Below are 11,166 nucleotides of genomic sequence, written 5' to 3'. Positions count from 1 at the left end.
TTACAAAGTCTTACACTAATTTGTCTTTTGAAGACAAAAAGGAAAAAGAAAAGGGTCCTAATACCCACCCTACCCACCGGTTTTAGGGAGCATATTGAGAGATTTTTCTCTCAGTTTTTCTATTCTCTCATGTTTAAATAAAACATAACATTCTCTCTCTTGTTCTTCATAAAAATCAAGTTTTATGAATCAAATTTGTATAAATCAATCACTAATAATACTAGTAGTAGTATATGAGTATTAATAACTGATTTTAAGGTAAACCACATTACAAATATCTAGTACATATTATTTTGTGGGATTTTGGGATAGTCTTGGGTGCTACTTATTGGAGGGCTTCTATTTTGAAGTCTTGGATGATCATCCTAATGTATTTTCTAGCTCAAGAACAAATGAAGGTAGGAGACCTTCATTTGTGCCCATTTGGCCGATTTTTCATGGTGAGAAAACGATTTTCTCATCTCTTGTTATTTATGTTTGCATGCATAAGATCAACTATTTATTTTATGACTAAATAATTTCTCACAAAAATGAATATGTAAAATAATGAGATTATTGCTTTCTAACAAGCGGTATCATGATCCTTAGGTTGTTTGCAGGCAAATCGGTTTATAGTTTTTCCGAGTTATATGATTAACATACAAAACTAATTAAATTGGTTTTATGAAGATAAACCTTAAAATAAATTTGCATGTTAAAATTTTCTGATCCTAAGTTATTTTTAGGATATTTTGGTTTATTTATGGATTTTATTGTTCATTTTATATAATATTGACATTAAAATGTGATTTTTATGATAAAAATGTCATTTTTGGACGAAAATTAGCTAAACTTCTATTTTTTCAGTGGTTATGGGATATGTTTTCACATATAATATCTACTGATGGCCTGTAAATTTTCATAATAAAATGAGTTGTTATGCTCGAAATATGGATTTTTCAAGTTAAAATCGTATTTAAATGGGAAAATAGGTTAATATGAGTTATATTTCGAATCTGGTCATGGAAATTTAGTATGTTTTCACATGCAATATTACAAGATGTGTGAAAAATATTTGGCTATAATGAAGTCTTTATGCATGATTTATGAATTTTTGATGAAAAATAACATAAATAGTGACTTTAATTAGTAAAAAATGCTAAAACATACTTCATGACTAAGGAAAAACGTCACATGTTGCATTTTATCATATGTTTCAGATCTAAAAGTGAAAAGTTGATAAAAATAATTTTTCTCATATTTTTATGGTAATAATTGATAAATCCGATAAACCGCAACATTGTTTTTCTCGATAAATTTTTGAAATTTTTAACCTATGTTTTGAACATTATGAGTGTCATGGTATTTTTCCAGAATGTTCATGAGTTTAAATTTCAAATTTTGAAATTATTTGAAATTTTTGTGATTTAATTTGAAGTTTATGGTAAAATTTTGTATTTTGAGTCCATTTATGAATAATATTAAGAAATATAAGTTAATTATTGTCAAATGTTAGTGGAAACTAATTTTGAGTCCTAAGATGGTTAGGGTAATTAACTTGTACATAAATATGAATTTATGTAATTGTTGTGATTTTAAAAGGTTAAATCACGCAAATCCGTAAAAACCGATTAATATACGATATTGGCTCCTTAAAGGCGATTTAGCATAAAATTGGGCATGTTCATACATATTATAATGCTGCATTTTATTTATGATTGTCATATTTTAATTTTTATGTAATTTTTGAATTATGTAATTTTACTTAGTATGACCTTAGTTTTAATTGGTATTACCCGAAATGTATGGGAATATCAATTCGGTTGTAATGATTGTGATCTCGTATCACCGTTTGTAATTTAATAGATTTATTTTTATTTTAATTACAAATGTATGATAGGAAATTATGTAATTCGTTTTGTAATTTAATTATTCCGGAGTTCCTTGAAGACGGTGCCACTCGAGAAGGCGATCCATTAAAGAAAGTGTTGCCTTGAAATGTGTGCCAAGACCGAAGTTTAAGGGACCAAAGGAGTTGGTTTCCGAATTTGTAATAGTTTATTAGATTTACTATTCTAGGAAGGCCATACTAGGATTTTATTTATGCTTTGCATTTTATTTATATGTTACATGCATCGTTAAATCGCCATAACTAAAACATGCATTATCATTAAATCGTGTATATCTACCGTGTCAATTACAATTATCGTAGTTCACCGCTTTAGTTTACTTATAACGTGATAGATAATAAATTGACATGACCTCTCGCTAGAATAAACAATTGAGACTTAGCCTTACCAAAAAGTAGAAACCATGAAAACCTATTTCGTGAGGGAGTGCACTCGGCCACACCGGGGTACAAACCTTGTTACGTAGGGGAAGTGGGTGATAAATGTCTATCCACCAAATTTATGTTAATAAAGGGTATTTCGGCACACCGTGCCCTAAGTTAATATGAATTTGGATCATGGACACATTTATTCGAAATTTGGATTGAACTCAACGAAAGTATTCACGACGATTTCCGGATGTGTTTCGGGTTAAAGATAAATATTAATGTAATTTTATCGACCAAGAGTTCTAAAAGTAGAATCGATTAAAGAGTTAATCCACCGAGTTATATTAATAAAGGGTATTTCGGCACACCGTGCCCCAAGTTAATATGAATTTGGATCTTGGAATCATTTATCATAGTTGGGTAGAGTTCACTATGTAAATGCTTTACTTGTTATTTACAAGTATTATTATAACGATGAATGTTTTGTTTTCATTATTCTGTTATCATATTGTTCTATTTCTTTACCACAATTCATATACGATATCATTTCGATTTTTGATTCAAATCTCCATTAAAACATCGTAACTAAAGACAAATATGTATTTTCTTCTAAAACCTCATATAAACCATTGCTAAGGATCTCTTGTGAAGAGTATAGATAAAAGTTATTCGTGATCAAAAGGGTTTTTGATTCTTAACTAACATATCTACTTACAATGAATTGTTTCTCATATGCTTAATTGAGTTAAGTACTGTGAAACGTTATATCATTTGGGTAACTAGATTTGTTGGAAATCAAAATTGACCAAAATACCGCAACCACTTCAATGAAAGTTTTAAGACTAAACAAACAAATGAAGAGCAGTCTTCATGAATTTCAATTTTGCTTCTCTTAGCAAAGACTCATTGAAATGAGTGGGAGCATTCTCTTAAACCGTTAAGAAAAGGACGAGGTTCAAGAAGTAAAGATTAGAATGGAATTGACAAGACAAAGGTAAAAGTAAAGACTAAACCTATCAATTCCAATCGATAAAGTTCCCATTTTAGAAGTGATGGACACTAGAAAGGAAACTACCTCAAATTATTGAAGAATCAACAAGTTAGTTGTGGGACATCTAATAGAACCTTCTTCTTTAAATGTTTATTTGATTAACATAAATTTTGCTAGTACTACTTCGTCAATATTAGAAACCAGTGGAGGTTTTCATCATTGTATACGATAAATAAGATGATTATAATATGACGACTAGCATCAAATAATATCAAAAGATAGAGTCTTTGTGTAATCAATCTAGTTTTAGGTTTATAGTTGTACTTAATTATGACTATTAAGTGCATAAACTTTAAATAAGAATATAAACTTGTTAAGATACAAAAGAGGTTTCACTTTTGTGACCCTATACACCACAATTTGATGTATGGCTAGCCCATTATCAAAGTGAATATATTCAAAACCAAACTAGAATGATACATCATGTAGATGATGCAAGACTCAAATTGGTATCCCATGATTAAACCTTAGATTCTGGAATGATGAACGCAAAGAGTTATCAAGTACTCTTGAAACCATTAGATCTTATAGTATATGCATATCTTGTATTCAAAGCAAGATGTCTCGTGCCTTTTTGGTTGAAAAGGAGATCGAGGTTGTAAATCATTGATCCAAAATAGGTTGATCATTTTCTTTTACCAACGATTTAAGTTAACGCTAATGTGTTCACTTAATAAGGTAAATAGAGAAATATTTGAAGAAGTTCAAAGAGTTTAAGGTATCACGATTTAGTCGTGATGGGATTATCAAAGTGACGACTTTGATATAAGCCAAATGAAATGTGATATAGTATCACAAGTTAATCTCTCTTAGCATGCATTATGGGATAATGTGTGGTTGGATAAAGAAATCAAATGCTATTCGATATGGTTTGGACTTCAATCAAGTTACTTTGAGTTACTTGATCCTTTTGGGGATTTTATTATTTTGTCTAAATTATTTTTCCACTAAATCTAAAACGAATCATATGAGATATGAAATGGTAAGGTACCATGTTTGTAAGTTTTCAAAAGAAACAAATGCTCATTTTTCCTTATTATAATCACGAGTACAACGAGTTTGTGGCTTGTGAAGCTATCTTTCTAAAATACAAGTTTATTTCTAGAAGACAGAGTGCGAGAAATTAATCAAGAGCCATAAAGAATGTTATGTCGCAAGAAACTGGTCTTTCTTGGCTATATGAGACGTTTTGTGTAAGACGTTGTTTCTTCAAAACCTAGGAGGTTAAAGTCATCACTTGTTGAAGATGATGAATTAGTGTTACTTTTAGAAAGTAAAGAGCTTGCAACTTACAAAGAAATTGTTTGATTCAAGTTGATTACTTCTGGAAAGTGATGAACATATGACTTACATGAGAGTGTTTAAGTCACAACTCAATACAAGGCTTAGAGCCATGAAAATCCGAAATAAATTCCAAGTGAATTGTTAGATATCAAAGCTTGATTGGTGGCAAAGGGTTTTGCACTAGTTGAAATGCTTAAGTCTATTTGGATCTTCTTAGGGATTGTGTTTCATTATGATGATATACATATAGAAAGTGAATCTAAAACCCACTTCTTCAATTAGAAGGAATGTATTCAATACATGTCTTGAGTTTTGTAGATTCTTGCAACCCTAAAATAATGTGAAACTTAAGAGAGGGTCTTAAGTAGGACATCAATGAGTTGGAATCAATGTTTTGATCATGTTATAAAACTTTTCTTGATAAGTCGAGAAGTTCTGTTTATACATGGAGTTTAGTGGGAGTTACGGAAATTTTAATTAGTCTTATACACTACTACAAAAACAAGAATAAGTAACACATAATAGAGAACGGTTAAGTTGAAGAACCGTTTTCTGACAGTAAAGAGAATGCTTTCCTGAAGTGAGCGTTATGCAAGAAATAAATAGAGAACACTTTTTATATTCACAGTTATCTAAACTTATTATTAAAATAATAAAATAATAAAGTTCAAAAAAGATAGTAAAACCCAATCCTGTGTCCCCAATCGCCTCTTCATACCCAGTACAGTATAAGTTAACAAAACACAAGTGATGAACAATAACCCTTCGTTCTGTCCTTACGCTCATCTCCCTCAACCAGATCTGCCATTCGTTAAGAACAGCCGCCGACGGCCGCCTAACTAACGTCGCGGCCGCATGGCCCACATCACCACCTTAGGCATTCTTATCAGGTTCGAAAATTATTCTAGGGGTTGTTCACCTTAATCCAAAAATAGGTCTTTATTAGGTTCAGATTCGAATTGTGGTTATAAATCAAGAAACTTACATGCTTCTTTGAAATTTTTAGGTTGGCTTCCTATTTGATGTTTTTACACTTTAATAAACCCTAGAAATTTGGGGATTTTACAATGAACAAGGAAAGTCGATTGTTGCTTGTTTATCATCAATTTGTAAGTCATACTTGATTGTTGATTTGGGGATTTTACACTTCAATAAACCCTAGAAATAGGGCTTTATTAAGTTCATTTCTATTTGCATTTGTTATTGATTTTCTTTGCTTGATTTGTAAGTCATACTTGATTGTTGTAACTCAATTAAATTTGCCGTTGTTGTTTGTTTATCATCAATTTTTCTTCTTAATTTGATTTGTTTTTAGCAATTGATTCTTGTTCCCTCCGTCTCAATCATTTGCTTAGCAATTCGTTCTTTTGTTGATTTTTGTTTATTAGGAGATTATTGTAATTTACAGCTATTTTATTCGTCGTCTTTCAAGCCAAGGATTATTGTAGTTTGTCCAGCTGAATTCAATTGCAGATTGCATTTCCCAGTATGAATCAACGAATTTCGATTCGACGTTTATTCTCTTCTTGATTTTTTTCTTTAAAATTAGGATCGATGATGGCGAGTATGGATAGATTAACCAGTTTACCTGATGATTTATTGAGACTTATTTTGTCGATGCTCCCAACCAAGGATGCTGCTGCGTCCCAAGTAAGAGTACGCCACGACCTTTCAATTGTATAACGTGTGTAGACTTGGATGATTCTGTTATATCACATTGTGTTGAATATCCCCATCTGGTTGACCGCTCCTCTCTTTTTGAGTCATTTGTCGACAATGTCCTGCATAAATTATCTCTGTCTCAGCAGCGTCTTACCCGGTTTAGACTTCTTTTGGGTGGGGATAAAACCACTTTCCTTCGTTCCATGACTAGTGATGATCACATGTGTGGGGATTGTCTTATTCTTTTACACCTCTTGCATCCATTCTACTGGTATTTCATTTACTGTTTTCAGTATTCCGTATATACGATGAATATTATTGTTTTTTTTTTTGGGTTTTTTGTGTAATTTTGAGTATTCTACTTATTGGATAATATACCCATATGATGTGTCTCATTTGATTTTGTTTGATATTACCTCAATATGACTTTTTTTAATTTTAATTGATAAACACATTTATTTTCCGCCGATGATTGTAATGGTTATTCATTCGATCCTCTATATATGTTTTCTTATGCCTTTTGCTTTCCTCTTGAATGTGTGACTTTCTATAATTTCAAAGAATCAAAGATGTATAAGTCAAGATTATACAATCAGCTATGTGCGGCTGTGTTGTGTACCCTTAGCTTTTAGGTTCCACACATTCTTGCCACAATGGCTTCCTTGAGACACTTAATTGTAATACTCCGTATATTTTACCCATTTTACTTATCAAAACATCATTTTTATTTTAATTAATTTTATTGATCTTTGTTTCTTTATTTTTGCAGAAAAAATTCCCAATTCTTAATAACAATTCATCACTATCACAGCGTGCATTAGCGATTTGCTCGATTGGTTCGGAACATACTATGCAAATTACCACTCTAACCCTAATTCCAGTTGAGTTTCCTCTATTTTTCCATTGATTACCATTTCTTCATTTCACAGCTATAATTCTTTTTAACTAGTAATCCAATTATTGAGTAGTTTAGGGAAAAAATTCGCAAGTTTTAACTAAAAATTTCGAGTTTTTCGTTGTTAGGAGGCGAGCGCCTCTGCTAGCCACCCTTCGGTTCCGCCACTGATTGCAGTTGGTTTTTGAACTGAATTGTTTTACTATTGGCGTGCATCATAAAGATAATTAGTATATTTGGTGTCTTTAATGTGTGTTAACATTATGTTGCGGTGGCTTGTCTTTCTGTGAATTGCTTTATGATTAACTTTCGATGCATTGTTTCGGTTTATTTTAGTTCTCATGTTAGATATAACTTGTGTATATGCAATCATTAACTTGTAATTCAAAAAAATAAAATAAAAATCGAAGTAGATGTGATCTAAGTAGTCAGATTGGACTCCGGCCAATTTAAACACGAAAGATTATGTTACCAGTGGTGAATGGTGAAGATTGGAATGACTTGGTTTAGTTGTTGGTGAGTAGTTCCAGTTGTAGTTTTAAACTTTTGTACTGGCCATGGTTTTACACCTTGACTTGATAATTGGTCTCCAATCGGTGGTTGCGGATAATAATCAGCCAATACGCCTCAAAGTGCGGTTTGGTATGGTTCATTTTGATAACTCAGTAACGGAGATGTAATGCCACAGTATTGTTTTTGCTTTGAGATTCAGGATGCGTTTATAACTTCCACTTTGTTAGAGTGTATCACAATTTGTATATGAAAATTTACTTGTGCAACCAATTGTTTTGCGATACTTTTAGCTGTTCATCTTTTTCCTTGCCTATGTGAGGTTATTTCTTCTTCCTTCGAAAATCTTGTCAGTGAAAGTTACTCTCTGAAACACAGGATTGCATGTTTCGATATCAATTCCTAAATTCCCGGCTAGAGGTGACTTATCACTACCGTGGACACTTCCTCTGTTCTCTCTGGGGCCTGTTGCAACTGGTAACGAAACAGCTACTTGTGGAAGTTTCTCTACTTCAGTTTTTTTATTTATTTTTTGAAGTTTCACCACATTTGATGAATTCGAGTTCAATTGCATTCACGCAGATGTCCAGAATAATCTATATCCATTGCATTTCAAATTGGTTAAGATCGATTTTGTTTGATCGCGACAGAAAAATCTATATCCATTGCCTTTCAAATTGTGTCAATTGAAGATCCTTTTGACCAAGATGACTAGGAGCACTATGCTAAGCTGACCGCAGAAATCGGAGACAAAGTACAAATTGTTAGAGATGATCTCTTGATGACCGCAGAAATCGGACTTAGTTAGTTTTCTCGCTATTTTGGCTCTGGTCGTGAAACAAGTGTATTTTATTTTTGGTGCTATGTGAAACAAGCGTATTGGTATTGGTATTTGATTTTAATGAGAATAAATATATTAATTTTATTCAAATATCATCAATATTTTTTTTTTTTTAAAAAGCCAAGGGGGATAGAGAACTGTTAGCTTACCCAACCGTTGTCTTTTACTAGGAAAATAGAACGCTTATCAGGTGTTCTCTAAAGCTCATTTTAGCCGTTCTCTATGACTATGAATACAAAACGCCTCTTCTAACATTTCTCTAAGCTTTAGAGAACACTGAGTTGGAGAACGCCTCTAAAACGTTCTCTAATGTTAATTCCAACAGTTCTCTAAGCCTATTTCTGTAGTAGTGATATGTGGATGACATATTGATCATTGGGAATGATTTGACACTTATGGAGTATTATAATACATCTTTAATATCCGGATTTATGGAGATAAATCTGCATGATATTAGCATCAAATAAGAAGTCTTATGTTGATAAGATTCATGACTAGTTCAATCAAGTTGAACATATTTGATTGATTCCATTTGCTTTCGCTGTCGGATCAATTAAATAAGTAATGATGTATAGCTTCATATACTTTGAGTATGATGAATTGTTTCAAATCGAATTTAAGTAATAGTTACCAAGTAAGCCATAAAGATTACCCTTAAGTGCTTGTAGAAGCATTAAGGATGTAAAGCAAAGTGTTTTTGATGCAATTTTGTGTAAGGGTGTTACATAAATGACAATTGACAATTGAGATTGCGAATGGTTTCCGACAAAACCATAATCAAAACATATTAGGATGGTTTAGGAACCATTGTGGCTATGTTATTTAAGAAATAGATTTGCTTGAATCGTTCTAGGCAATAAAGAACAATGAGAGATATTTACAACGGAAATTGAGTACACTTGCAATCATGAGATGTGCAAGAAGGATGAGTCCCGCACACTGTGAAAACAATGGGAGATGTTCTAAGGATCGATGGCCTATGTCTAGATTGGATCTAGACACGTACTCAAAACATTTTGTAATGCAAATGTATACGTTACAAAGGAAAACGAGTATGTAGTAAGGTTGAGTTAGGTACAAGAAGTTGATAAAACCTACTAACCAAAGCCTTCTCATAGGCTGAACATGATAAGTCATGTCATATGTCATTTCAATTGCATTGAGATGAACAACTACATATAAGATGAAAATGGATTATAAAAATATGAAGTAGTAATCAGGTATTGACTGTTCATATGTGATAATCACATTTATCGTTCGAGTTTTTAAATCTAAAAAACTCCTTTTATACTTTGTTACATCCAAACGGGTTGTAGACACAATATTAAACCCCGTTAAAGTGAACCTGGATTAACATGGTATTCGCCCATAGTCACTTATATGAGGTGACGTCTCGAAGTGACTAGAGTGTGATGCGATGGATGGCAAGTTCAAGTGCCATAGAGTCATGTGAGATGACTAGTTGATCACATAGGCAGACTGTTAGGAACACTTTGTCGGGCAGTGACCGCTTATAGAGTTCTGGCAAATTTATATAGCCTGGTCGTGGCGAGAGCTACTATAGTATTCTAATAAGTCGATTTTTTAAACTAAAGACTGTTCGCCTTAGATGGCACAGTTTCAGATTAGCTTTGATTTATGTTACTAAGACCTTCGTAAATGGGGTCAAATGGGCATATTTTGGGTTATGATGGTTGTGGCTAGTCGAAGGGAATAGTGCGGTAGGAATTGTTCACCCCCTTATCAGGGTTAAAACAATATATCAGGGACACTCGAGGAGTAATGAACTGGAAATGCGTGGCCACGCTCGGAAGGTATCTATGGTAGATAATTCCGGTCAATCAGTTATTCTCCAGATCGAGGAAATCACTCTCGATATGATCACTTGCAAGTACGACCCGAAAGACACCTTGCATTGAGTGGGAGATAGTAATAGGACAAGAGAATTGGTGACGCACACTTGTCGAGGACAAGTGGGAGATTGTTGGAATATGTGTCCTCCGACAATAATGCGATCACAATTGTCGATCATATTGATCACATATTTAAATCTCATAACAAGAATACGAAAGGGATGATACATTACATATATAGTCAACTGGTCCACACATATCGGTAATGATTGGCTGGCTAGAGTTTGACATTACTGTCGTGCGACGGTGGTGATCAATTGATCTCTTGAGGTCACACCTAAAGGACGATTCCCTTAATTGAAAAAGGTTAATTAATTGTATGTCGATACAGATTAATTAATTCCTTAAAATTTAACAAATTATTATCATAAGAGAGAAAATGACATCTTATTATAATGTGATTAAATAAGATTTTATTTAGTAATTTAAGAACTTATATTACTAAAATTAATCGGTGTTTGCGAAACACGCGAGATGAGAATGATAAGTTAGTTATAATTACAAGATGTTGTGAATTATACTAACTAGTATTTAAATTAACCATTTTATGTGGAAGTAATTTTGAATTACTAGTGAATTTGTTAAATGTGATTTATTTAATTTGTAAATGATATTTAATTTGTTAAATATGCATTTTAAATTAAAACATGACATAAGACATGTCACATGTCACATGACATACAATTGTACAATTGACAAAAATAAAATGGACTCCATATTACATATGATAACCGAAATTGGTGGGCTAATTTT

General features: G+C 32.4%; 2 long non-coding RNA genes across 2 annotated transcripts; both read left to right on the top strand.

The window, feature by feature from the left end:
* The first annotated feature begins 5,289 nt into the window (after window positions 1-5,289).
* LOC141621624 (uncharacterized) lies at window positions 5,290-7,076 on the top strand. Its single transcript, XR_012532510.1, has 3 exons — window positions 5,290-5,482; window positions 6,142-6,931; window positions 7,024-7,076. It is a non-coding gene; the product is annotated as an uncharacterized LOC141621624 (long non-coding RNA).
* Window positions 7,077-7,094: 18 nt separating this feature from the next.
* On the top strand, window positions 7,095-8,590 carry LOC141621623 (uncharacterized). Its single transcript, XR_012532509.1, has 3 exons — window positions 7,095-7,134; window positions 8,038-8,136; window positions 8,242-8,590. It is a non-coding gene; the product is annotated as an uncharacterized LOC141621623 (long non-coding RNA).
* Window positions 8,591-11,166: the final 2,576 nt, after the last annotated feature.

Source organism: Silene latifolia, chromosome X (genome assembly GCF_048544455.1).
Source record: "Silene latifolia isolate original U9 population chromosome X, ASM4854445v1, whole genome shotgun sequence".
Classification (NCBI taxonomy): domain Eukaryota; kingdom Viridiplantae; phylum Streptophyta; class Magnoliopsida; order Caryophyllales; family Caryophyllaceae; genus Silene; species Silene latifolia.
The sequence above is the reverse complement of the archived record's forward strand: the minus strand, read 5'-3'. Positions and strand labels throughout refer to the sequence as shown.